General features: G+C 38.3%; 2 long non-coding RNA genes across 3 annotated transcripts in view; one reads left to right on the top strand and one right to left on the bottom strand.

Annotated features, from left to right (window-relative positions):
- Positions 1 to 27,564, top strand: part of LOC145960976 (uncharacterized) — a 48,433-nt gene that overhangs the window by 1,174 nt on the left and 19,695 nt on the right. The gene's annotated exons all lie outside the window — the stretch shown is intronic.
- On the bottom strand, positions 13,094 to 16,634 carry LOC145960977 (uncharacterized). The gene is made up of 2 exons (XR_014435506.1): positions 16,338 to 16,634; positions 13,094 to 13,144 (listed from the first exon to the last, which is right to left on the bottom strand). It is a non-coding gene; the product is annotated as an uncharacterized LOC145960977 (long non-coding RNA).

Raw genomic sequence — 27,564 nt, forward strand, 5'->3', positions numbered from 1 at the left:
AAAAAGAAATCCGTATACACACATATCTGGAATGAAACACGTATAATCATGTTATATTAAAAAAAAGTCAAGGATCTTATATATTTTATATAATATTACTTGTATTATATTTCATTTAATATTACTTTTTCACTCTTAAAATAATCTTGTAAAAAAATAAACAAAATTCGATTAAATTCAGATATCTTTAGAAATATAATATATGGCTAAATTTATTTAATTTAGATTATAACGTATTTTAAAAAACATTGTTATCCAATTGAAACAGCCACCAATTGATTTTTTTAGTGAGATTTTACCGATTTGCAACGCTACATTGATAACCGAGATCATTAATGACTATTTTTTTTCTGCGAAAATACATCGATATTACACAGAAAAAAATCAGTGTAAAATCAAAACTTGTATACTTAAACTAATGCGTTCATTGTTTCGTATATACGCAACAATCTTCTTGGAAGAATTTAATAATTTTAAATTTCAACAATATTAGTCTTATTTCAATATTGTAATTGTCATCTCAAGAATATATAATTATTTAAGAATATATAATTATTTAAGAATATATAATTATTTATTCTACTTTAAGAAAATTGTAATCTTTGATTTAAAAATGTTATTTTCCATCTAACATTGTTTCTTTTCCATTCAAGAAAATTAAATCTTAAATCATAAGAATATATTTTTCTTGATTGAACTATATAAAACGGCTTCATTCAAGTAAGCAATTATTCAAGCAATTATATTTTTCTTTAATTAACGCAATATAATTTCATTTCAAGATTTCCATGTTAAAACTAAATATCTTTTCAAAACAAGAATGTCCTTTTTTTCTGTGTACTAGAGTAGCGAGATATCACGATAAGAAGGAAACACAATGTGTTAAGCTATCGGCTCGAGGTTCATCCCCGTTTCCGGCGATTTCACTTTTTGCCGGAGCGAAAGAATCTCGCGTTTCGACTCGTATTTCATCTCCTCTTCGCTTTATTTGCATACGCGATACATCGTTTTCCGTATCTCCGTGCCTCATCGTGTGCTCACGGCAAACGGCGTGCGGAGAGGTCTGAAGATAATTAATGCAAATTACACACGCGGGCAACGGGCACGCTACCGGTTACGGCGTTACACGCGGATGAAAGCCGCCGAGCGTGCGCTCGCGCGAGCGTGAGCGAGCGCGCGCGCGCGCGCGTCATGTCATGTAAGCCGTTGTTCTTGCATGTTGATCCGTCGCTCCGATTATTGCCCGATACAATTGATTCGTCGCTGATTGACCGCTATCTGCCGCTCGAACGGAGAAAGAGAGAGCGAGAGAGGGACAGAGAGAGAGAGAGAGGGAGGGAGAGAAAGAGAGAGAGAGAGAGATTAGTTTTCTCGCGCCCGTCCCGTCCCATTTCGTCTCGTCTCGTCCCCGTCTCGTTCGCGTGCAGTGAGCTGTATACTTAAGCCGCGGAGAGCCACCGCACTAAACGGACGTGGCGCGTATAATTTATGAATTATTATTTTGTACTATAATATGTCGGCCGCTCCCCCCCCCCTCCCCTCGCGGCCCCATAGTACGCGGCTCTTCTCCGAGGAGAGAGGCATCTCGTCGGAAACAGTGAGATAAAGAGCATCGACAATGGCGTAGGGATCTCGTTATTACCTCCTCCGAAGGTGCGATATATATCGCGATGCGTAGGTGCATCAAAGGAACCGCCGCGAGAAAGAGTACAGCGAGTGTAGTCTCCCTAAAGAGACGATCGTCGTGTTTACCGTAGCGGCTTGACCGACGACGGGAAGCTCGCAAGCGGCTTTCGCAAGTTTCGCGTCTTGCACACGAGAACGACACGAGAGAGATGACCCGTCGTTTCCATTCCACAGAGTACGAGTAGTTTGTTTACATCTTCTCAAGAACGACGCCCGACGCGATCGACAACATTCCCCCCCCCCCCCCCGCTCCTCTCCCACTCGGAGAGTCTTAAATCAACTTCCGTGACATATTTGCGATTCAAGAATGTATTTACGAAATTTGTCAAGAGGAAAACCAGCTTCGCCAGCTTGTACCGAACACGGGCAGCCGGAGATTCGTTCTGATTGGTCCCTAATCGCGGTTCCAATTGGTCCCTAATCCCGGATCGCGCGAATCGAGACCGTCGAGTGTATGTTTTGAGGAGCGGAATTGGAGCGAGTCCACCGAGATGTGCGCCAGTGCGATTCGCGGCAACGAGGCAGCCTGGGGAAAGACCAGACAGGCGAGCTAGCGAACCTCCGGAGCGAACGACGGGGGCGAGGGGGGCCGCGGCGAGGATGATGCGAGAGGAAGAGGGGTGAGGGGGCGACGGGGGGGGGGTTGGTGCAGGCGGACGGGCAGGCAAGCAAGCAAGTGAGCGGGCGGCGAGGAGCGCGGAGGTGAAACGGACGAGCTCCGAGCGTAGGTCCCGAGAGCTCGCCGAGTATCCTATAATTACGAGTAACTCAGCCACATTTGCGTTGATCCGACACCTTAAAGATAGCATTTAGCGGCCCCTTTCATCTCCGCGGCAAACAAACCAATTTATACCTCAGGCCGCTTTGTGCCCCGGCGAGGGACGTGCTCCGCCCCGAACCTACGAGTTAGCTCCGTCTTTTTCCACCCCTCTCACCCTCCTCCTCCTCCTCCCTCCGCGCGAGCTTCCTCCCTCTCCTCGTGCTCCTTCTTATTTTCTTATTCTTATCTCTTTCTCTTTCCCCTCATCGAAACTCTCTTTCGCGATCTACGCCCTTGGTCTCCGCGAATTTCGCTGGAAATCAATCGCTCGCGAAAAAAGAAAAAAAAAAGCGAGGCGTATTAACGTCCGCCAAATATGTGGTACTTACCCTATCTATACTCGGTTGTGCGAGAGAGAGAGAGCGATGTTTCGCGTTTTTGCCTACTTCTCTCGTAACTAATTGGCGCGCGTTATTACTTTCGTACGTCGTCCCCTCCCCCCGCTCCCGCTCTCCCTCCCTTCTCGCCACCCTTCCGAGATCTGCGAGGGGGGGCGAAGGATCGCGTGACTAAACGCTACGACGCGAGGACGTCGGAGCACACGATAATGGTAGGTTACCGCCTCTTCTTCTGGCATTCGCGACTACGCTTCTATTTATTGTTAGCGTCGAACGAGCGCGCGCTCGCGTTCCCTGTATAAATAAAGTTAGCCCCGCGACGTATAGAATTTTTCTCTCGCGTACAAACTTGCGGATCGCCAACTAAAAAAAACTTTGGCGACGCAAAGAGACCACCCCTCCGTGGAAATTCACGCAGGTGCGTCGTTCGATAACAGCTGATCGATGATATTAGTGTCTCATTATCAACCTTTAGTATCTCTACGAATAGAAATAATATAACAGAGCAAATAATATAATGAATAAAAATAATATAACAATTATGATTTTGCTGTAAATGAAAGTAATTATTATTAGTAATAGAAAGAGAGAAAAGCTTACCTGTTTAAGAACATTTTCTTCAGATATATCTATATTATTCATGTTTATTTAAACTTTTTTAAATAACTTTACAATTTTTCACAACAATTTATTATCAATAATCAACAATAATAATTTGACATGTAGGGTTATGTCAATTATTATTGCCGCCATTACTTCGAGATGTCTCCAACTATATTTCCCTATACGGATGCTTAAAAGGAATCTTATTGGTGAATCATTTTTGGTTCTTAGATTCACTCGCAGCCAATGAGAGCACGTATATACGTAATAATATTGTTTTTCCGCGTTTTATTAATAGAATAAAGAATGATAATTATATGTTCCAAACCATCCTTGGTTAATAAAAAACTGATGTGCAAAAGATGACACCGAACTATATTATTGTTATCGAGAAAAGCTGTAACAACCGATCTGAACTCGGTGAAACGCATACTCCTTCCGTCTTTTGCCAACCGTAGGTTGGCAGCAATCGGGAGTAATAATAGAATAAAGAATGATAATTATATGTTCCAAACCATCCTTGGTTAATAAAAAACTGATGTGCAAAAGATGACACCGAACTATACTATTGTTATCGAGAAAAGCGGTAACAACCGATCTGAGCTCGGTGAAACGCATACTCCCTCCGTCTTTTGCCAACCATAGGCTGGCAGCAATCGGGAGTAATAATAGAATAAAGAGTGATAATTATATGTTCCAAACCATCCTTGGTTAATAAAAAACTGATGTGCAAAAGATGACACCGAACTATATTATTGTTATCGAGAAAAGCGGTAACAACCGATCTGAGCTCGGTGAAACGCATACTCCCTCCGTCTTTTGCCAACCATAGGCTGGCAGCAGTCGGGAGTAAAAAATAAAATGATTACTTTGCACGAATAAATGTCGCGTTACGCTGAGATTAAACGATCGAATGCGAATTGTTTGGACGCGACTCTGTCGGACGAGGTCGGGGTGTGACACGTGTGTAAATCCCGATTACAAGATACGAATGTAAGACAGCTCTGTCCGTCCTCGGGAGACGGAGAGGCGAAGCGGCATCGCGCGCGAGAGAGTCGATCTTTAACGACCGGCCATCACTTTCGCGCGGGCGCCTTTCTTCTTCTTCTTCCTCTCCTTCGCCAATGTTCGATCTTTCGCCGGCGGTGGAGAGTGCGAGGAGTTTTACGACGCTCTCGGAATCCTTAAAATATCTCTGGGAATTCCTGAGGCCGCGTCCTCCACTCTGTCCATCCACGGCATCTAATACGCGGTGACGCGTCTACTAAAGATAGCTCGTAAAGAAAGATTAAAACGCAATTAATTCATGCGCGCCCGCGAACGATTCTGGAGAGGAGCTACTCGGATTACTCGCGGTATACCACCAGGTACCGCTTTGTCCCGCTCGATCTCGCGTCGCCGACATAACGTGTCATTAGCGTGGCGCGCCGCCTAACAGAACAAACAAATTGTTTCTCCACACAACCCACCCGACACCTAAAGCGTAACTAACCCAAGCCACACCCCGTGGAAACCCGACTAATTTGGCCGATTGTGGTCGACCCGAGAAACGACCTCTCCCTCTCTCTCTCTCTTCTTCTCTCTTCAAAATAGGGAGGAAGAGCGAGTGTCTTCCTTCCAGGACTCGGAGAGAAAAAAGAAGGAAGACAAACTGCGATTAATTTCGTGAAACGCGATTTGCTGGGAGAGAGAGAGAGAAGGAGACGGGGAGAAAAATAGAGAAAGAGAGAGAGAAAGTTGCGCGGTCGGCGTCGCTTACGTCAGTTTACGGACGTTTTCAATTTTGCAAGCGACAAAAGATATTTCGGTACGCGCGAGTACCGTGACGGCGGTGATTCGTCTTCGATGCCGTGTAAAAAAAGTGCGGGGCACTGTTGTTACGAACAATGCGGAGGCCCCGGCTACGCCGGGGTGGTCGGGGCCACCAAATAAATTGAACGAGCACGAGGTACGCCAAAGAAGACCGTCACGGGCCCAATTTCAAATCGATTAGCTCGCCCTCGGATCTCGGAATGAAAGGCTCCGGCTGCTATCCCGCCAACAGAGTCCGCGGTTACCTGCTTTACGAATGCCTTTACGTTTAAACGCGCGAGCTATATATGTCTCTCTCTCTCTCTCTCTCTCTTGCCGCTAGATGCGTAATATGTATACACATGTAACATCTCGAAACGGAAAATATTCCGTCCACGGATTCGGGCGCCTATGGCCCCGGGGCAGGTTGATGTTTTAGGTTGTTTGACTTGGCGGCCGAGGCGCGCTTTGTAATTATCTCGCCTTGGCATGCACTACCTGCCCAGCTGTATTAGCGTCCGCTCCTAAACCGGCCCGATATCTCCCGATGATACCCCGAAATATTATCCCGAGACCGAACGTTCGCGGTTACTCGTTACGTACGTATCCAGCAAACACCAAGTAACACTTATCTAATTGTTAGTTGTAATTTCCTACTCAGCAATATAACTGTTACATGTTATGTAACTGTTATATAACTGTTACATAACATGTAACGGTTATATAACTTTCATATTAGTAGTTATATAACTGTTATTTGGTGTTTGCTGAGTACGTACTTTGCGCGACGGTAGTGAAGAGCTAACGCTGTATAACACTGTATATGATACCTGTACGGGACGTAAGTGGATGTACGTAAGGTCGGTTTCCCGAGGGAGGATCGACGGCGGCGGCGGCTGCGAGGACTAATCATAAGAGCGACCGAGCTCCTCTCGCGCCAATTAATACCACCTTCGGCAACATCCACCCTCGGGCGTCGGGCCCCTCGACGGATGGAGAAAGACGGCGAAGGCAAAGGCGTGAAACGACTAGCGGAGCCGACCGTACGGCAAAGCGGGGGTACGGGGCGAGAAGGGTTGGAGGAGCCTCTGTCTGCTGCACGAGTTTCTCTCGCTCTCTCCACCTTGGCCATTCTTCCGATGTATTATGGTGCGGTTTAAAGAGAGAGCGCGGCGCGCAACCTCGCCTCACGCCCGGGCCCGGGAAGAACCGCAGTTTCTCTCCAAAGGGGCTCTTTTCTCTCTCCTCCCCATCCTCCTCCTCCTGCGGAGATCCTCTTCTTAGCAACCGCCGCGCAACTGCGAGGCAGCTCCGATCATCGGGAACGAGTGCGAAGAAAAGGAGTGGTAGATCAACGATCCCGTGGCATGATCAGTGGCGTACGTAATAGGGTGTAATGGTGAGACCTCTCGATACCGACCGGATGCAGCCCGGGGAGCGCGGGGGGGATCGCTACGTTAGTCGGCAACGTGCCCTTGTTCGTCCGGCGATTTTTTTTTCATCGTCCCGCAGCGATTAAGTCGATGCGTATCGATGACATAATCTCGATATAGGGACAAATTGATATATCGTTGCTCGAATACGTTTGGATGTCGTGATAAGGGTACCGTGCGCGCGATATCGTCGATATTTTTATCGGATGGTTTACACATAAGCGAGGAATAATAAATAATTAAATAATATAGTTGATATATTAATATATCGATAGACTTGAAATAATTCTGAAAATATCGTGCAGCCATAAATCAAAATAAATGACAAAGTATGTATAGCTTTAAATATTAGTAAAAACGATTTCCATAATAATTTGTTTCCTAGGCATCCTTTTCACTTCTTTTTTTCATTTGATAAAATTCTTCAAGGAAACGAATTACTCTATTCATTAATCTTTAGTGTTTATATAAATATTGATTCTAAATTGATTAAAAAGAAAATTAAATTTAAGAATGCTACTATTTTATCCAATAAAGCGAAAATAATCTTAGTAAAAAATATAAAATTTATGCAAAATAATTTTTTGTATGATTAATTATGGAAATACAAAGAGAAAAAGTTTTTTAAAGTGCTCGAATCTGAAATAACTCTCTCTCTCTCTCTCTTTTGATACCACCAGATAATCAAATTAAAATTAAAAATTAATCAAGGGATGAAAAGATATTTTTATTCAGAGATAAATATGTAAAATAATTTAAAAATATTTTGTCAATTGTTTGTCATAATTTTTTTATAAACTTTATATTTTTAGTGAATTTGTTATAAATGACAATTTCGATATTGGATATATCGATTATATCGTTACATCCCTGGTAGCTATCTTTTCAATATGAACGAGCTATTATTAATTTGTCTCATCGATATATCTACGAGTACTGCGGATACTATCTGTATACAATTTAAAACGTCTTTATTAGTAATTAAATTAGGATTAATCGGAATCACAATTGCAACATTGAAACATCTTTTTTTTACAATAATAATAAATCCATTAAAAATAGTTATTATTCTTGTAGATTAAAAAAAACGAATCTCAATGATATCACTGGAAAATATTGTATATTTTTCACAATCAGTGACGTAATCACCTGATTAAACTTCCTCCGCCCTCCTCCTACACATTCTACTTATTGTCTAAAATATGATTTTCCGCGGCTTTCGCTTTTACATTCGCGCATTATCCGTTAATACGTTTGAAAATGCGTTGAAAATTCACAAAGTATCCGTAACTGCCGATTTTGCTCGGCTCACAGCGATAGGAACGACGATAACATCCGTATCTCGCGAGAGAGGCAGCGGCACGTCTCTCGCAACATCGAGATAGGATCGAGACGGTAAATCCTGCCGCGCGATCGAGAGTTTAGAATAATCAGATTCCTCCGCCGAGATTACGAGAGTCCGTAGGGAGCGAGGACGCGTCGGTGAGCGAGCGCGAGAGGTGGGGGAGGGATGAGTCAAGGTGAGAGATAGAGGAGAGAGGTGGGGTGGACGCGCGGGATGCCGGAGAAGCGGCGGGAAGGGAGGGGGAAGGTGGTAGCGCGCGAGCGCGAGAGAGTCGAGGTAGGAGAGAGGGAGAGGGACGAGGAGGGAGGGCACAGGTGCGAGAGAGAGAGAGAGAGAGAAGTACGGATCCGAGGTGTTTTTCGGGGCGTGGCGAAGCTCCGCGTGATTACAGCGCGAGGATCGGTCAGCGCGGTGAGAGTTCAAAGCATCAAAGAGCTCCGACCAGCGAGAAATTGCTTAGGATTCATCCTCCTCAGCACGGGCTTGTGGCAACGTATGTCGTAAACGTATACCCTTCGATCCTCTCCGCCTTCACCCCGTGGCCAATGATCGCTACCACCACCACCGCACCACCCCCTCTCTTTTTTCCCACTATATATGTCTTTCTCTCTCTCGCTCTTTCTCTCTCTTTCTCTCCTTCCCTCACTTAAGTAGCCCGACTCAATACCCGTGCGTATAATGAGACCTGATTCCGATCGCGCCGCGATTACGTGCTATATACAGTCTAATAGTATCCCGTTCGAGAACTTTATTTACGAGATATCTATTACACGATCCCGAATCTCTCTCTCTCTCTCTCTCTCTCTCTCTCTCTCTCTCTCTCTCTCTTCCTCTTCCTCTTTTTCTCCACCTAACCCGCAGAAACTCATTCCAAGATCATCGCGTTCCACTTTCCTTCTTTTTTTTCCTTCACCGTGACGCGATATTAGATATTGCGATGTTCGATGTGATATCGTAAATCGATCGGACTAGCGGTAATGTCCCTCGTGTCTATCTTCGATAAGGATCAACGCAGCCCCGTCGACACTTTTGATTCCGATTGATGACTTTGATATTTTATTTATGAATACGATTTATTCTACAAAGGACAAAACGCGATACAAGTAAGCATTCTTAAAATCATTGATGAAAAAAAATGTTTTAGCCAAGGCTTAAATATTTTAAATTTTTCGATTAATGCCAAGAATCCCATTTCGCACGGGAAGATCCAGCTGATTTTCAAAACAAACATATTTACTTTTTTCTACGAGAAAATTTCGACGTCAACAAAAGTTTCTTTTTACAAATAAAATTATGTATCTTAATAAAAAAAGATCTTTTAGTATGTAACGTCCGTATACTTTTTTATAATAAATCTTTTTCCAAAATTAGGTCTTTAGGGAAATATCAAACGTAATCAATATATTGATTACTAGCCGATAGGTAGTATCATCGTAGCGAATTATTGATTAATAGATATCGTGAGAACTATTGATTGATTATTAAATTTCAGCGTGGACAAGAATCACCTCCACCTAAAAAATTTCTAAGAAACAAGGGTAAGAATCCAGCGCGGGGATTCTTACCACTTGGTATAAATAAGAGAGAAATCAGTCGGACAGCTTAGAAGAAGTAGTAGTAGTCGTGATAATAACTTAATCAATCGTTTAGCAACTCTCTAATCGCAATTTCTAACATTACTAATTTCAGAAATCATTAAAGGTATACAAATAAATAATTTGATAGTCTGAGATTAATCCTTTTTAATATTTTCGAAAGTTTAATTAAGTTTAAAATTTGACTAGTTGTCGTTGCTAAAGAGTGTGGCAACAGTTAAATAGTCAAATTTTAAATCAATAATAAAATTTCGATATTATATGCCCCAAAAAGGTGGCCGTTGTGTTCAATTAAAAAGGGTTAGTTATCAAATAAAGCAAGCTTTATTAACCAAACAAGATCCTCTTCCCTTCTTCCTTAAACAACTTAATCTAATCAATAAATCCAAACCTGAATCAATCTACGGAAAATTAATAAAAATTGACTTTGAAATAAATTATCCAAATTATAAAATAATAAAGAAAACTGATCCGTGACGTAAAATATATAAAACCCGATATTTATTTGGCTCAAAGTAACTTAAAAAGTAAGCACAAACGAGGTCAACCCCGGGTAAATTTCTTAAATGAATTGACCCAAAAGTTGACCAATCTAAAATCGGAAACGTGACAAGTAAAATTGTATATTTTTTTTATAAATACAATTACATATCTTTTGCATAATTACAATGATACATCAGAATACAATGACCACAATCATTGAATGACGATCACGAATAGAGAGAAAGCTGTTGTATCGTCGATCTCAAAATTTCTTTGACGCGGAGCTCTTGTGCACAGAAAAAAGTAAACATACCCGAGATATCAAAACATTACAACTTTACCTGGCATGTTTTCACATCATCAATGACTTGGACAATATTTAAATATTACGACACTTCACGCATATACTCGAAATCAATCAAAATTTTATTCTCTCTATATCACAGGATGACGAGTCGCTAGTGTCAGTCGCTCATTGTCAGACAAGATGACAGTCACGGAAACTAGACACGCGCAACGACTATTGGCAGTTTTTCTCCGACAAAAGGACATCTCTCCTTCGCAGAGAACTTTATTGATCGTCGCTTCGCATCTCATTCTAAAGTAAATCTCTCTTTATTACCGGAATGTGACGACAAGATAGAGACGGCGATTTGTTTGCACCGTCAGATCTTGGATCTCTCGCAAGCGTTTGTTGCGTTTGGAAAACTAGCGTGAAATTTCACGGTAATCTCGACGACGATCTTTTCCCGTCGGAGTTTCCTCCGCGATTCGAAAGGATCGAGAGGAAGAGGCGAGGCAGAGATAGTACGCCAATTTTTCCTCGCTCCCGTTGTACTACAACTCGTCGACTGTACTAACAAGTACTCGTTTATACAGGAACGTTATCAATGCGCACACGCGATACCTATTACGCCGTTATTTGTATTTGTAACGATCAGATAGCGCCGCGACGCACGCGATCCGTTGATCCCAAGGGCTCGTAATGGATCTCGCGCATAATGGTAATTACTCTCTCCGTTATTATCGTTGCTATTAATATTATTCTTTTTTTTTCCATCATCGTTTCTACCTCATCGTTATCGTTATCGGGATCTCTCGAAGCTCGCGATGAAATAAATTCCGCCTCGATAAGCGTCGCTGATGGTTTTTTTTTCATCGCGTATTTCATAAAATAATATATACATAATTTGATCGCGTTATATTGTGCGTACCGCATACGTTAATATAATGTATATCTCGCGGGTATAAAACTACGGGTCGTTTAGCTTCTTTGACGCGATGCGACGACGTGACGCGAAAAACGCGAGGCTCGAGAATCAAAAGAAAGAACGGCTGCTAACCCGGTTTACCGTTTATGTTCTGACAAATGAACGCGCAATCATGACGACCACGCCTCGGAGAATAAAAAAGTGCTCGCGCGTTTTTGCCTCTCTTCGACGGGCCCTAAAGGCACAGATACTCTGTCCGTGTTTTCGCGTGTTTTTACATTTTTCGTAGCTTTCGCGGCATTTCGTAAGAGAGAGGAAACGTCGCTCATATTTTCACGTACAAATACTTTTGCCCTTTTCCGTTAACAAAGAACAACGGGATGATTTTCAATTTTTCAAGCAAAACGTTAAGGGTGGAACTCGTGCTGCATTCTTATTTTATTGTCCGTAAAGAAATAATTTTTAAATGTCCTCCTCCCTCGCGTTTCATATCTTTTTTTTTCACAAAATAACACACACTTTTTCATCAACTTTTAATTAAAATATTTCCGTAGATTGTATTATTTAGTAAGCAATTTTTATTTTTGCTTTTCTAGTCATCGTTTGTCATTTATTAATGATATGGATATATTAGGTTTTTAACATAACATTATATTAAGAAAATAATCCAAGAGATATAAATTAGAAAATTGAAAAATTCTGGGGACTATTATAACCTATTTTATCCTACAATTTGAGATTTAAAGACTATTTAATCATTAATAATATTCACCCATAATAAAAATGATGTATACCCGTATAATTATTAGTTTATAATATAAAGTATATAATATAACAATAAATCACAAATATAATAATAACAAAGTTTATAATAATAAAATTTATAATATACCATAATAATAAATCATGAATATAAACAGAAATATAACAGAATCGAAAATGGTTATAAACAGAATGGAAAAGCTCTCAATAAAGTTGATTAAAATTATATCGAGGAAGCATTTTTTACATATGAGCACTATATATTTTATTATAAATTTCCTAAGTATTCTTTTTTTCGAAGTATGATGCGACAAACATTAAATAATCGGTTTACTAGATGAATAATCGATATTGTAAAATTTAATCTGAAACAGCGTGTAAGAACGTTGCAATTATACATATAACAAGCATAACATTGGCTTGTACGCGGTAGTCGATTTAGCAATCATAGTCCGTGAAAGGCTTAACAATCTCCTCGGCGCGGCCTGACGATTCCGCGAGGGTGAGCAACGAAAAAGAACGTTCCTCAAGCGGACTCGCAATTAATTAATAACTTGGTACTCTCCGTCTAGCCGAGAGGGGCTCGTTTTACGGTGATTCTTTCGAGCGGCAGCGAATTTATGATATCGGTCTTGGCCGTGACACTTACGAAGAGTTTTAGGATAATAAAAGAGCGGGGCCGGGTGGCGTGGGGGATGAGGAGAGGGTTCGCTGCGGCGAAGCGGGATCTCTTGAAAGAAAAGAGAATGGCAGGGAGGACGAGAGGAGGAACGAAAGTGATGGACGGTGGCCGATCAGCGCCGTCAAAATAATGATCAGCGTAAATAATAAGCCTCGTTATAATGCCGGACTCTAGGTGTTTTCTCTTCTTCTCCCTTTCCTTTTTATACCGAGTCGGGCGCTTCTCGCTCGCAACAATGTCGATCCGGCTGGAGAGTAATCTTTGATCCTCGTAAGAGAGCGGCCCCTCGGGAAAGAGAGAGAGAGAGAGAGAGAGGGGCCTCTTTCTCTTTATTCTTTCCTTCCTTCCTTTCTTCCCTTCTACCTTTCCACCTTTGTCGTTGCAGCACTGCCACTCTGAAACTCCAAATTGCATTATCGTACGGCTACTAGCTAAACGTCAAAATTAAATAAATGCTTCTCGTATTGATGCATCGCATCTAAATGCTAAATGTGACTGATTGTAGTAGCGAAAATAATTAATAAGTGATCGATAGCCAACATCTCGCACATGTTACATTTTGCACAAAGTTTAAAAATATGTACTTACGTTTTCATATAATATAAAAGATTTATTGATTAGTTTCAAAAGTTAATAAAATTGCGATGCAAGATATTCAAGAGAAGTAATTATTTTTATACTTATAAAATTATTTATATAAATCCACCTTTCGGAAAAGGCACATTCAAAATCAGATGTATTTATATTTTTTTCCCATCGCTCTTTTGACACGATTTATTTCAAGATTTGTTTCTCAATATTTTAATAATTATCAATAAAAGATTTATTGATTAGTTTCAAAAATTAATAAAATTGCGATGCAAGATATTAAAGAGAAGCAATTATTTTTATACTTATAAAATTATTTATATAAATCCACCTTTCGGAAAAGGCACATTCAAAATCAGATGTATTTATATTTTTTTCCCATCGCTCTTTTGACACGATTTATTTCAAGATTTGTTTCTCAATATTTTAATAATTATCAATAAAAGATTTATTGATTAGTTTCAAAAATTAATAAAATTGCGATGCAAGATATTAAAGAGAAGCAATTATTTTTATACTTATAAAATTATTTATATAAATTCATCTTCCGGAAAAAAGGCACATTCAAAATCAGATGTATTTATATTTTTTTCTCATCGCTCTTTTGACACGATTTATTTCAAGGTTTGTTTCTCAATATTTTAATAATTATCAATAAAAGATTTATTGATTAGTTTCAAAAATTAATAAAATTGCGATGCAAGATATTAAAGAGAAGCAATTATTTTTATACTTATAAAATTATTTATATAAATTCATCTTCCGGAAAAAAGGCACATTCAAAATCAGATGTATTTATATTTTTTTCTCATCGCTCTTTTGATACGATTTATTTCAAAGTTTGTTTTTCAATATTTTAATAATTATCAATAAAAGATTTATTGATTAGTTTCAAAAATTAATAAAATTGCGATGCAAGATATTAAAGAGAAGCAATTATTTTTATACTTATAAAATTATTTATATAAATTCATCTTCCGGAAAAAAGACACATTCAAAATCAGATGTATTCATATTTTTTTCTCATCGCTCTTTTGACACGATTTATTTCAAGGTTTGTTTCTCAATATTTTAATAATTATCAATAAGAGATTTATTGATTAGTTTAAAAAATTAATAAAATTGTAAGATATTAAAGAGAAGTGATTATTTTTATATTTATAAAATTATTTATATAAATCCACCTTTCGGAAAAGGCACATTCAAAATCAGATGCATTTATATTTTTTTCTCAACGCTCTTTTGACACGATTTATTTCAAGGCTTGTCTCAATATTTTAATAATAATGTGTAAAGTACGACGTGACAAAGCGCAAATTACATCCCTCTCTCACCGAATCGTTGAATATAAATCAGTTTCAGAAACTTGCGTGTATACTTTGTTAGCGCAACGCATTCGACAGGGGGATATAAAATAGGACGTGTACACGAAGCTCCTTGATTAAAAGCCGGCTCTGAAACGGAAGAAAAACCCGACGAAAGAACAAACGACAATCCCGCGTGCTTAAGGTCGAGCACTTAAGCCGCAATTATCCGAATGCAGGATGCAACGATGCGTTTGTTTCCGCGCGAGATACGTCATTCGACACGCATATAAAACGCACAAATTAATATGCTCGGGGAAGCATCCTCTCCGTCTCGACGGCCATTGTTCCTCGCGCATGCATTTTACCCGCATTCGACCCGATTCTCTCGTCTATGATTACTTCTTTTCCGTGCGGCCTTTCGGAGAACGAGTCAAAGACGGTGTCTCTCGACTCAGTCATCTCGAGACGCTTTGCCATTAGACGGTCACGTAATTGCATACAATTACGCTACCGTCGTTGATACACAATGACAAACTCGTGCGACTAGAAACGCAGCAACGTTTGCTTTCGCGTCATCGTCTAAAGAAAAATTGTCCCGTTTATTTGCCGACTCTACAGGGACTTTTATTTACGCATGATAAAATACATGTATTTGTATTACAATTATACAGAACGTTTTATTAATTGAATTGTCATTGGAAAAATGTCAGAAATATCAAACATGGAAACGTAGGTGCATTTTGAAAGTTTATCACATGATTAATAACATGTGACAATGGTAATTACATTGGGTAATTAATCTTTGAGAAGGAGAACGAATTGAACTTAATATTCACGATTACTATAGCTTCTCTAATGTATAAATAATATTTATGATAAGGAATTTTCTTTTATAATTGATTTCTATTTGTTGCCTTGACCAATATGTCCATATTTATATTCGATGCTAATGTCATTAAATAAAAAATAGAAAAAAACGATTGAAATCAATATAAGAGATTAATAATATAAATTATATAGATGAAAAAATAAAAAATCTCCATCATTCAGTTTATAATTTTATTCAATTAACAGGTGCAATTGATTATTTTTGCAAAATGCGCCCCGGAAGACACATAATAGCACACTTTACTAGATATTCGTAGTTGGCGTGAAGTACTCTCGATATCAAAGACAAGTTACAGCATATTCAAGATACACATAAATACAGAAAAAAAGGATATTCTTGTCTTGAAAATATATTTAGTTTTAACGTGGAAATCTTGAAATGAGATTATATTGCGTTAATTAAAGAAAAATATAATTGCTTGAATAATTGCTTACTTGAATGAAGCCATTTTATATAGTTCGATCAAGAAAAATATATTCTTATGATTTAAGATTTAATTTTCTTGAATGGAAAAGAAACAATGTCAGATAGAAAATAACATTTTTAAATCAAAGATTACAATTTTCTTAAAGTAGAATTAAATAATTATATATTCTTGGAGGTGACAATTACAATATTAAAATAAAACTATAATATTGTTGAAATTTAAAATTATTAAATTCTTCTAAGGAGATTATAAATTGTTGTCGTATATACGAAACAATGAACGCGTTACTTTAAGTATATAAGTTTTGATTTGACACTTATTTCTTTTCTGTGTAACGAGATACACGAGTGCATCGGTGAAAAATATCAATTATTTACCCACAATTACCCCATTAGAATTCCCGATCTCCCTGCGAATGACAGTTGAAAGCGAGGTATACGCGCGCGCGCGCGGTAGGTCCACGGAGAGGTCTGGAAAAAAAGCGGAGTAGCGTGTCGACCGGACGTAATCGCGTGGGAAGTCACGACAAACTACCTTTCGTTCCAGTCTCGCGCCGCGGAGGAGAGATCTCGTTCGTGGCTCGTCTCCCGTTTTATCCGGGCGTATCCCGAGCTGATTTATTATCGTCGTAACTATACACGAATGAATTATCGAAGAGGACAGCGGCAATTATTACTTCTTTCGGAGCATCCTTCTTCCCCCCCCCTCTCCCCCTCCCCTCCCATCTCCAGGAAGTTTTCGAAAACTCGCGATAGACACCGGGGGGGGGGGGGCGGATTACCGTTGAAAAATTGCACCCCCTCCCCTCCCCTCCCCCCGTCCCCGACGCGAGCGAGGGTGGACGGCGCGCGCGTGCCACGCGGAATGGCAATGATTCAATGAATTCTGCAAACACAGCGCTTTCTCGGGCGACCGGGGGTGGGTCACGGGTCCTCGAACGTGACAAGCTTACGCTCTTAGCCGCGCCCCCGCCGTGAAGAATTAATAACAATGCCCGAAGAAATATAATAATGAAAGATCGGTGAGACGAGAGAGAGAGAGAGAGAGAGAGAGAGAGAGAGAGAGAGAGAGAGAGAAGGAGAGGGAGACCAGTTCTCTCCCCGAGAGGACTCGGGGGTTACGATGACTCGAAAAATTTCTCTTTCCTTCTCGCTTCCTTCCTCGCAATCGTTCTCTCGTCGCGCGGCGTGTCCGCGCTTTTTTCCACCGAAACCTCGGCGATATAAAGAAACGCCGCGACGCGTATCGCCCTCGTGTACCCTCTCCCCTATACATCACACGACGAGAAGGAAAGAGAGAGAGATTGGGAACGGTCGCTCTCGATCCGAAAGACGAACGGCGGGCGAAGCCGACGGGAAATTGAAAGAATACGAAGCCCGAGTGGGAAGTTAATTGTTTCTCTTTTAACCAACCGACGCGGCCGAGTACGCGTCGTCACGGACGTTGCCCGCGCAAAATGGCCGTCGTCATCTTTCGCGGCCTGGCTCGGCTCGGCTCGGCTCGATGCGGCCTCTCGGTATAATAATGGCCGGCTCTCCCGGTTATATAGCTGCGTATGTACACTGCCGTGCAAAGCGGCAGGAGAACACGCGGGGTTACATAACTCGTTTACGGTTGCTCGTGCTCGTAGATTCGCCCGCCGCGTATGCGTGTGCGTGTAAATAAGTCGGCGCATTAGAGGGAACGAGCGCCCGCGCGCGCTTCGCTCCCCGCAACCCCCGGGTGGACGGAGAGAATAGGGGAATGGGTGCTAGCTATTTTATTTTATAGCCAGGGCTAATGCGCTCTTTGTGTACGCTGTAGGTTCCCGTCGCGGTTTGCAAGTTCGTATGTGCGTTTCGTTAATGCCATCGTCGCACCCGCACACGTGGTGCTTTCCTCTCCCCCTCCCCCTCTCTCTCTCTCGTGCTTCGGCGGGGAATTACTTATCGGACGCGATAAACGCTTCTGCGCGATCTGCGAAAGATCGTCGGCGTGAATCACATGTACGGTAGGCGCCAATAATGCCTTGATATGAAATTGGTTCGGGACCAATAGCCCGAAAATTGTGAAAACATTTTACAATAATGACATCGTGAAAAATTTCTCCATAATTGCACTAATAAATAATTCGCCATATCGTTATTATTTTATTGAAATACTATTTAGAAATTAATTGCAAACGCGGTTATTAATATTTTGTAAAAGATCAATATTTTTACATCTATTTTTCAAATATATCCATATAATTGCAAATCACAAATTTCATGCAAGATTCTGTCTTATAATTTTATAATGTTTTCCTATCGTAATAACTAGACACACATGGTGCTATTCATGACTGTTAATTTAAAAAGGAACTAGCAATTATTTTGGAAATTATTTGCATTTGTGAAATTGTATTCACACACATCTGTTTAACATTTCTAAATGCAATTTGCAGAAGATTGTAGACATAATTTCCAAACAAATATTGTCGGTTCCTCCTCTAACAGTCATGATGCATGAATAGTTTGATGTGACACGTCTAGTTATTACTAGCTCCGAATGTGACCAATTTCATATGTTGAGGCATTATTGGCGCCTACTATACATATATGAATTTTATCATCGACGAATCAATAATTAGAAAAGTTTTTCCGAAGCTTCCTATTCAAGCGACGCATCTCAACGAATTAATTTAACCCTCTGTAGCCCCGTGTGACTTTGAAGTCACATTCCAATACATCCATTTTTTTATTTAATTTAATTTTTGAAGCGCAATGTGACAATATACACCTTATAACATCTCCTTGGTAACCGATAAGATTTTTTGTAGAGATTGTCAACTCTAGCTTGAGATATCGAAGTAAATCCAAAAAAATTGAAAATTGTAAATTCATTGTTAATTTGTATTTAGAGGTTAAGATTTGTCGATTTCACGTTATATAAATTTTGTTATAGCCACGAAAAAAATCCGGGCTATAGAGGGTTAACACTTTTACATATCGGCAAATAATATTGCATAAATAATATTTATTATTCTCATCCCGCACAGATAAAAACGTGAAGGGAAACAATGGATTTAGGCATGGATCTCGGATGTTTAATATTCCGATCGAAACGCTCCCGTTTCTCAAACCTTACCCTATCCGCGGGCATTCGAATAGGTTCTTGAAACGATCGGCGAGATTCCGACATATCGGGCGAGCAAATTGTTGCGATGAGAAAAAAAAGAAACTTCACGCTTCGATCGCTTCTTTCATCGCGTGGTATTGGCAGACCGATTCCGACAGATACCTCGTGATCGGAAATGCAGATGATACTGCTGCCGGAACGAGACAAGATAATTTCAATTCCGACCTGAATGCGAATAATTTTCCAGAGATCTATAAATAATTTTAATATATTCCGAGGGGGGAGGGGAAGGAAGGGGGATATCACTGGGATATTTTACGTGTAAAAAAATCTTAAGAGGTCTCTAAATTAATATCACGCCGAGGAATGTTTACGTCGCAGAGACGTTCGGATCCTCGATTTAACGATGTTAATAAAGGACGAGAGATGATAGGAAAACGTCCTTCGAGATCGCTCTCGCCGGCGTGAACCGTTGCGGGCGATCGATGACGAATAGCGGGCTCCACGGGCGATTTATTTTAAATATAACCGCTCGATTCATTGGCCGATTTGTTACGGGCGTTCCGAGGGAGAGGAGCGTCCCGCACCCCCTTGTTTCCCTTTACGGTGAAAAGGGGAGAGACAGACTCCGCGCGGCAAACGCGAGGTGCAATCCGTACAATGTCACCCCGAAGCGCGCTCGTAATTCGAATATAATGGACTCTGCGTTTCTCTCCTTCTCCCTCTCACCCTCTGTCTCTGTCTCTCTTTTCTCTCCCCATCGTGTAATACACGCGCGCTCTGTATATATCGCCCTGTATTGTCGATTCCAGCCCTCGCTGCTGATTCGACACGATGGTGAACGCGCCGGCAAAACATATCATGCTCTCGCGCCCTCGTGTTCGCGCTCGCGAGGATTCCCCTGCATCTCGAATCGAGAAAATATATATTCTAAGGAATCTTTACAATTGTGCAAACTACGCGTATAACACAATCGTGAATCCTCAGGCCGATTATACTTTGAAAAATGTGCGTCTCTATTAATAGATTAGTTATTCATATATTATGTGTAGTGAAAGTATTTACTATTACTTTCAAAAGTTGCAGGTCAGCTTCAGATGATTTATATTCGTGACAAAACTCGCGACAGAATTGCATTTGATGTATTGTGTAGTAAAGAAAAAACACAGATTTCAAGAATTAAAATATATACCTGTACAAAACACAATCAGAAAACAATAGTAAATATATAAACTTGTAAATACAATTCTTTATCTTGAGAGAATTTTGCGATTTTAAAATTATAATAGAGTTTATTCCTTGAAAAACATGAAGAACTTGAATTTCTTAGAAATTTCTTTTGTATCTGGGAAAATCAATTTTTTGAAATTTTATTTGGAATTTTATTGGGACTCGGAGGATTTTTTAAAGAATTTTCTCTTTAATAATTTTGCTCTAAGGCAAGCTAAGTAAATTATGCGTTAAAATCTACATATATCTACATATCTACATATTTTTTATTTTTATATATTTAATATCTTAACAAAATGTTAATATTACGCATATGCAGTATATATTTTTTTATTGTAATCTTTAGAGTGATAAAAAATGAAAATGTTATCAAAAACATTTATCTTACAAAAGCTATTCAGTTTTTTCCAATACATTTGCAAATCTAATATTTGAAACTTGAATGGCCCTATATTTTTTTATCGCATTAGTGAAAAGCATTAGAAAACGCATGTAATAAAAAAACTTATTTTAGAAAGTTGCACTAAAAATATTTAAAACATATGCTTCATCTGAAATTTTGAACAAAAATATCTTAAAAAAGCAAGGAATTTTTGTACAAAATTTGAATAGAAAATTTGAATTGATTTGATTCTCTCCTCTTATAAATTTTGTCTAAAGCGAGCTTTCATTATTGCAACCAAACATGAAACTTTTAAGGGAGATTATGACAAGTATACGCGACAAATGATAAATAACACCAAATGAATAATTGATTTTGAATAAACATACGAATCTAATTGAATCTATCTTTTTCTTCATATAATACAATTTATACAAAAAAAACTCTCCTTTGGATCAGAGTCTAGAGACTCGCATCTTTTACATAGCCCAGGATCTTGCTACGAGAAACGCATCGCGAAAAGCATTAGAAAATGCAATGAAAAAACTTATTTTAAAAAGTTGCACTAAAAAATATTTAAAATATACTCTTCATCTGAAATTTTGAACAAAAATATCTTAAAAAAGCAGGGAATTTTTGTACAAAATTTGAATAGAAAATTTGAATTGATTTGATTCTCTCCTCTTATAAATTTTGTCTAAAGCGAGCTTTCATTATTGCAACCAAACATGAAACTTTTGAGGGAGATTATGACAAGTATACGCGACAAATGATAAATAACACCAAATAAATAATTGATTTTGAATAAACATACGAATCTAATTGAATCTATCTTTTTCTTCATATAATACAATTTATACAAAAAAAACTGTCCTTTGGATCAGAGTCTAGAGACTCGCATCTTTTACATAGCCCAGGATCTTGTTACGAGAAACGCATCGCGAAAAGTATTAGAAAATGCAATGAAAAAACTTATTTTAGAAAGTTGCGCTAAAAAATCTTTATAATATGCTCTTCATCTGGAATTTTGAACAAAAATATCTTAAAAAAGTAGGGAATTTTTGTACAAAATTTGAATAGAAAATTTGAATTGATTTGATTCCCTCCTCTTATAAATTTCTAAAGCGAGCTTTCATTATTACAACTAAACATGAAACTTTTGAGAGAAATTATGACAAGCGATAAATGCGACAAGTCATAAATGGCACCAGAAATAATAACACGAAATAAATAATTGATCGAATAAATAAATAATTGATAAATTATTTTTAACTAAATAAATAATTGATTCGAATAAACATGCGAATCTAATTGAATCTATCTTTCCCCCCATTATAATACAATTAATACAAAAAAACTTTCTCCTTTGGATCAGAGTCTAGAGACTCGCATCTTTTACATAGCCCAGGATCTTATTACGAGAAACGCATCGCGAAAAGCATTAGAAAATTCAATGAAAAAATTTATTTTAGAAAGTTGCGCTAAAAAATCTTTAAAATATGCTCTTCATCTGGAATTTTGAACAAAAATATCTTAAAAAAGGGAATTTTTGTACAAAATTTGAATAGAAAATTTGAATTGATTTGATTCCCTCCTCTTATAAATTTCTAAAGCGAGCTTTCATTATTACAACTAAACATGAAACTTTTGAGAGAAATTATGACAAGCGATAAATGCGACAAGCCATAAATGGCACCAGAAATAATAACACGAAATAAATAATTGAGCGAATAAATAAATAATTGATAAATTATTTTTAACTAAATAAATAATTGATTCGAATAAACATGCGAATCTAACTGAATCTATCTTTCCCCCCATTATAATACAATTAATACAAAAAAACTTTCTCCTTTGGATCAGAGTCTAGAGACTCGCATCTTTTACATAGCCCAGGATCTTGTTACGAGAAACGCATCGCGAAAAGCATTAGAAAATTCAATGAAAAAACTTATTTTAGAAAGTTGCGCTAAAAAATCTTTAAAATATGCTCTTCATCTGGAATTTTGAACAAAAATACCTTAAAAAAGGGAATTTTTGTACAAAATTTGAATAGAAAATTTGAATTGATTTGATTCCCTCCTCTTATAAATTTCTAAAGCGAGCTTTCATTATTACAACTAAACATGAAACTTTTGAGAGAAATTATGACAAGCGATGAATGCGACAAGCCATAAATGGCACCAGAAATAATAACACGAAATAAATAATTGATCGAATAAATAAATAATTGATAAATTATTTTTAACTAAATAAATAATTGATTCGAATAAACATGCGAATCTAATTGAATCTATCTTTCCCCCCATTATAATACAATTAATACAAAAAAACTTTCTCCTTTGGATCAGAGTCTAGAGACTCGCATCTTTTACATAGCCCAGGATCTTGTTACGAGAAACGCATTGCGAAAAGCATTAGAAAATTCAATGAAAAAACTTATTTTAGAAAGTTGCGCTAAAAAATCTTTAAAATATGCTCTTCATCTGGAATTTTGAACAAAAATATCTTAAAAAAGGGAATTTTTGTACAAAATTTGAATAGAAAATTTGAATTGATTTGATTCCCTCCTCTTATAAATTTCTAAAGCGAGCTTTCATTATTACAACTAAACATGAAGAGATTTTTTGAGAGAGATTATGACAAGTATACGCGACAAATGATAAATAACACCAAATAAATAATTGATTTTGAATAAACATACGAATCTAATTGAATCTATCTTTCCCCTCATATAATACAATTTATACAAAAAAAACTTCCTCCTTTGGATCAGAGTCTAGAGACTCGCATCTTTTAGCCCAGGATCTTGTTACGAGAAATGCATCGCATTAGTGTTCTAAAATTGCGAGTATTAAAAAAAAGAATGCTTTATTGTAACTCGCGGCGCGTTCAGCTCGCCATTCGCTCGCGTACGAGCGGAACGAAAAGAACGAGCGGTTAGGCTACTATTCGCTTACCGAGATGGTCTCCGCCTACGTCGACCACGTTGTTACGGTAATTTCGTTCCGCGACGCGGGGCCGGGAAGAGAGAAGAGCGAGAGCGTCTTTCGCGAGGGAAAAGCACAGGAAATTGTCCAGGAAACGGCGACGCGGCGCTGCGAAATATTAGTTTATGGCATTGGAGTTTATACCTCCAGTCGAGCCCGGCGGGCTTATACTTGCCAAGGAACATCCGTCACGGATGTGTAATTAAAGCACGATGGATGGGACGATTAACGAGCGCTGTTATCGGGATCGTTACGCTCGCGCGCTTCCCGTGTGTGCGCTCATACACACACACATGTATGCGTGTATATGAGAGACGTATGTGTATATAATATATAGTATACGTAAGCAAATGATGTGCCGCGGAAACGCATCGCGAGGACGCGTTCCGTTCCGGATTCTCGCGCTGCTACCTCGTAATTATTCCGGCCGCTTTCGATTACGCTCCTGGAGGAGATTCGAGGCGTTCTTTCTTATTTAACAAGACCGAGCGATTTGTTCCTCTTGTCGAAATTCTCGTCGATTTCCAGCCCCTTCTCTCCCACCCTCGGCGCGTCGTTTCGTTTCAGTTAATTTGTTTCAATGCTCGTTAAAGGGAGTCGAATCAATTAGTAGCGTTTTATCGCATTTCCATTAGAGTTTCTCGGTAAATCGCGATGATCCGTCACGGAAACTCTTTCAGAATTTCGTATGTTGAATTATCTGTACGTTTACTAGATTTTTTCTGCTAGATATGACGTTGAGACATAACGAAATAAAACCGAAAGACACCCCCCCCGACTATGGGACGCATCGCGCGGTCGGGTCGCCATCTTCCTATTGTAAGATACTGCACGACACGTAATGTATCGGCTCGTTAAGTTCCAACAGTTCCAGGAGCACGCGATAGATCACGGTTTCCCCCCTTTCCCTCCCTCTCTCCCTCTCTCGTCTGCACCGCGTCTCATCTCATCTCCCGTCCCGCGTCGAGATTTCCCACACACCAGTGCCAAACCACTACGGCCCACTCTCTCCACCCTTATTGTCGGGAGTGTTTCGAATGCGAATGTAATATTCGCGTACCATTAACCCCGAACATGTGTAGGGCGTAATCGTTTCAACCCCGAGAGAGCGGCCCTTCCGGGGGTGCGAGAGCGAGATGGGGGTGCGCGATGGAAAGAGGGAGAGAGAGAGAGAGAGACGGCAATTTCGCAACCCATCCCAAACAAACGCGCGCGCGCGATTCTCCTCGGGTAGCCCGATAACAATCGGGACGCGGGCAACATTGTCGACTTTACGACATAAGCGGGCGACGTCGTCGTCGTCGTCGTCGTCGTCGTCAAAGCGGCGACGGTGACGGCTGCTCTTCTCTCTCTCTCTCTTTCTCTCTCGGATAATCCAACCACGTTCGAGCGCGAGCGCGAGCGCGCGCCGCCTTTCTTCCGACATCTGGCACGATTCGCATTCAGCCAACCAAACCGCGAGCGACTCCGCTGCTCCCGCCTCCGTGTACACTTCGATGTCCTATCTACCTATCCTGACCTTTCGTTCGGTGCGCTCTACGAACGACGCGTTCGCGATGTTACGCGACGAGAGTCGAGCTCGAAGCAGCTCAATCCCGCAGGATGAGGAAGAAACCCGGTAGCCAGCCAGCGGTTAACTGTTTATGAGGCAATAACGCGGCCCGGCGAAATAAGAAATGAGAAAAGCCGAGTATCAATCTTGGACGAAAATTAAAAAAAAAATACATTTGTGGAATGTGGATATTTAAGTAGCAGGGATGATCGAAAACGAATTTCCTACGGCTCTTACTACGTAGTTTTGATCGAATCTATTAGAGTAAATTCATGAGCTGCCGGCATATGTTAATCATATGTCAACTATGTGTTCATATATTTAATATAAAGTAGCCTTATATGAGTTTATTTTTGCTCCAGTTACGCGAATCTCTGTCTCTGTTAGATTATTTAACATATTCAATCTATGAAGAATTTAATCTCGATATTCGATTTTGTGACGAAATATTAAGATGCCAATTTTTTACGAGAGCTGTCTTTGAAATTTTTTATTTAATTCTATAATAATTTTATAACAATTTTGACTTTAAAATCTTCATGTTCTGATATACTATTGTAATTTTACACTTTATAATTCTATCTATATAGGATCACTTAGTAAAGTATCCATTAAAATGTATTAAAAAAGATAATAGAAAATATGCAAGTAAATAAAAAAATATGTAGTAATATATGCGACACAAGTTTAAATAATAGAAAATATGCAAATAAATAAAAATATAGATAATAGAAAATATGCAAATAAATAAAAAAATATATAGCAATATATGCGACACAAATTTATGTAATATTTTACAATCATTATATTGTTTCATATAAGACAATTAAAAAAAAAATCAAACCACGTTTCAAAAACAATATATGAACACAATTGAAACAATTGAAATCAGATTGTGATCCTTTTTATTACACCAATAGTTTCCAAAATTATAAACGAAATTGAAAACGACAAATTTTTTATGAATTAAATTTTCGAGAGACAAACTTAATCTTCAGCTAATTTCAAGTGAATACTTCACTTGAATAAAATTTTAATAAATTTTTATAAATTTCTTTTATACATAAGATATTTAATATTGAAATTTTATGAAAAATGATTATATACCTGGAGAATTTTATTAAGGAAACATCAATTACGAAGTCGTCAGAGTTTGTCATTAAAGTTGTTTGTCATTAAAGCAAAATTAAAATCACAAATTGTGTGGGGAGACATTTCCTATCATAAAATCTCAAACATTTTATTCTTATAATTGATTTCATAAAAGCATATCTTTAGATACACGTGTCAACATTAGTAAATATAATGAACAAAGAGTTAAACTATAATCATATGTTTTATCTGACATCAGTATGTCAGAACTTGTTCTTAAAAAATCTGATAGCATAAGCGCACCCCAAATACATATATTATAAAGCGCAAGATATATGTATATATACAATATAAAAAACATCATTATATAAGGACAGACGTGTGAATAAGCTTCAAGGGTGAATCGCATTAACAGTTAAGGATTCAGACAAAATGTAAGAAAATGTTATAATTGCTAAACCTCCTCTTTATTTTTAATAACAAATTTCACACATACACACACGCACGCAAATACAATCTTAAAGGAAGTAGGAATGCTGGTATGAAAAAGCAAATAAAATTTTCATTAAGCGAAAAATGATTAAAATCAGAAATTTGAAAATATATAATAAATTCAAATATAACAAAGGTAAATCTCCCTTTCTTATTTAAATTTTTTAATTCAAACACGTTATAAAGAAATTTCGCATACATATACATATGCAAATAATTCTTAAAAGTAAGGATGCTGGTATCAGAAAGCAAATAAAATTTTCATTAAGTAAAATAATTAAAATCAGGAATATGGAAATATTTCTGATTTTAATTATTTTACTTAATGAAAATTTTATTTGAACAAAATATAAAGAAATTCAAGGAAAACAAATCTCCATTTTTAATTAACATGTTATAAAAAAATTTCACATACATAAATACAAATAATTCATAAAAAAATAGAAATACTAGTATCAGAAAACAAACAAAATTTTCATCAAGTAAAGATGATTAAAATCAGAAACACGAGGATAATAATAAATTCAAGTAACAAAACAAATAGCAAAATATAAGCAAGAAAAAAGAGTAAACACGAGATGGGCAGCTATAATTAGCCTCATAATAAAATATTTATTATATATATGTAATTAATATATTATATATATGTATTTATTATATATTTGTAATTAATATATTTAACTGTACTTTATATTGTAATTAATATATTAATATTAATATATTAATATATTTGTAATTAATATATTTAACTGTACTTTATATTGTAATTA

The sequence above is a fragment of the Camponotus vicinus genome, unplaced genomic scaffold (genome assembly GCF_025532165.1).
Source record: "Camponotus vicinus isolate PSW18456_S1 unplaced genomic scaffold, iyCamVici1.0 SCAF_10, whole genome shotgun sequence".
Taxonomy (NCBI): Eukaryota; Metazoa; Arthropoda; class Insecta; order Hymenoptera; family Formicidae; genus Camponotus; species Camponotus vicinus.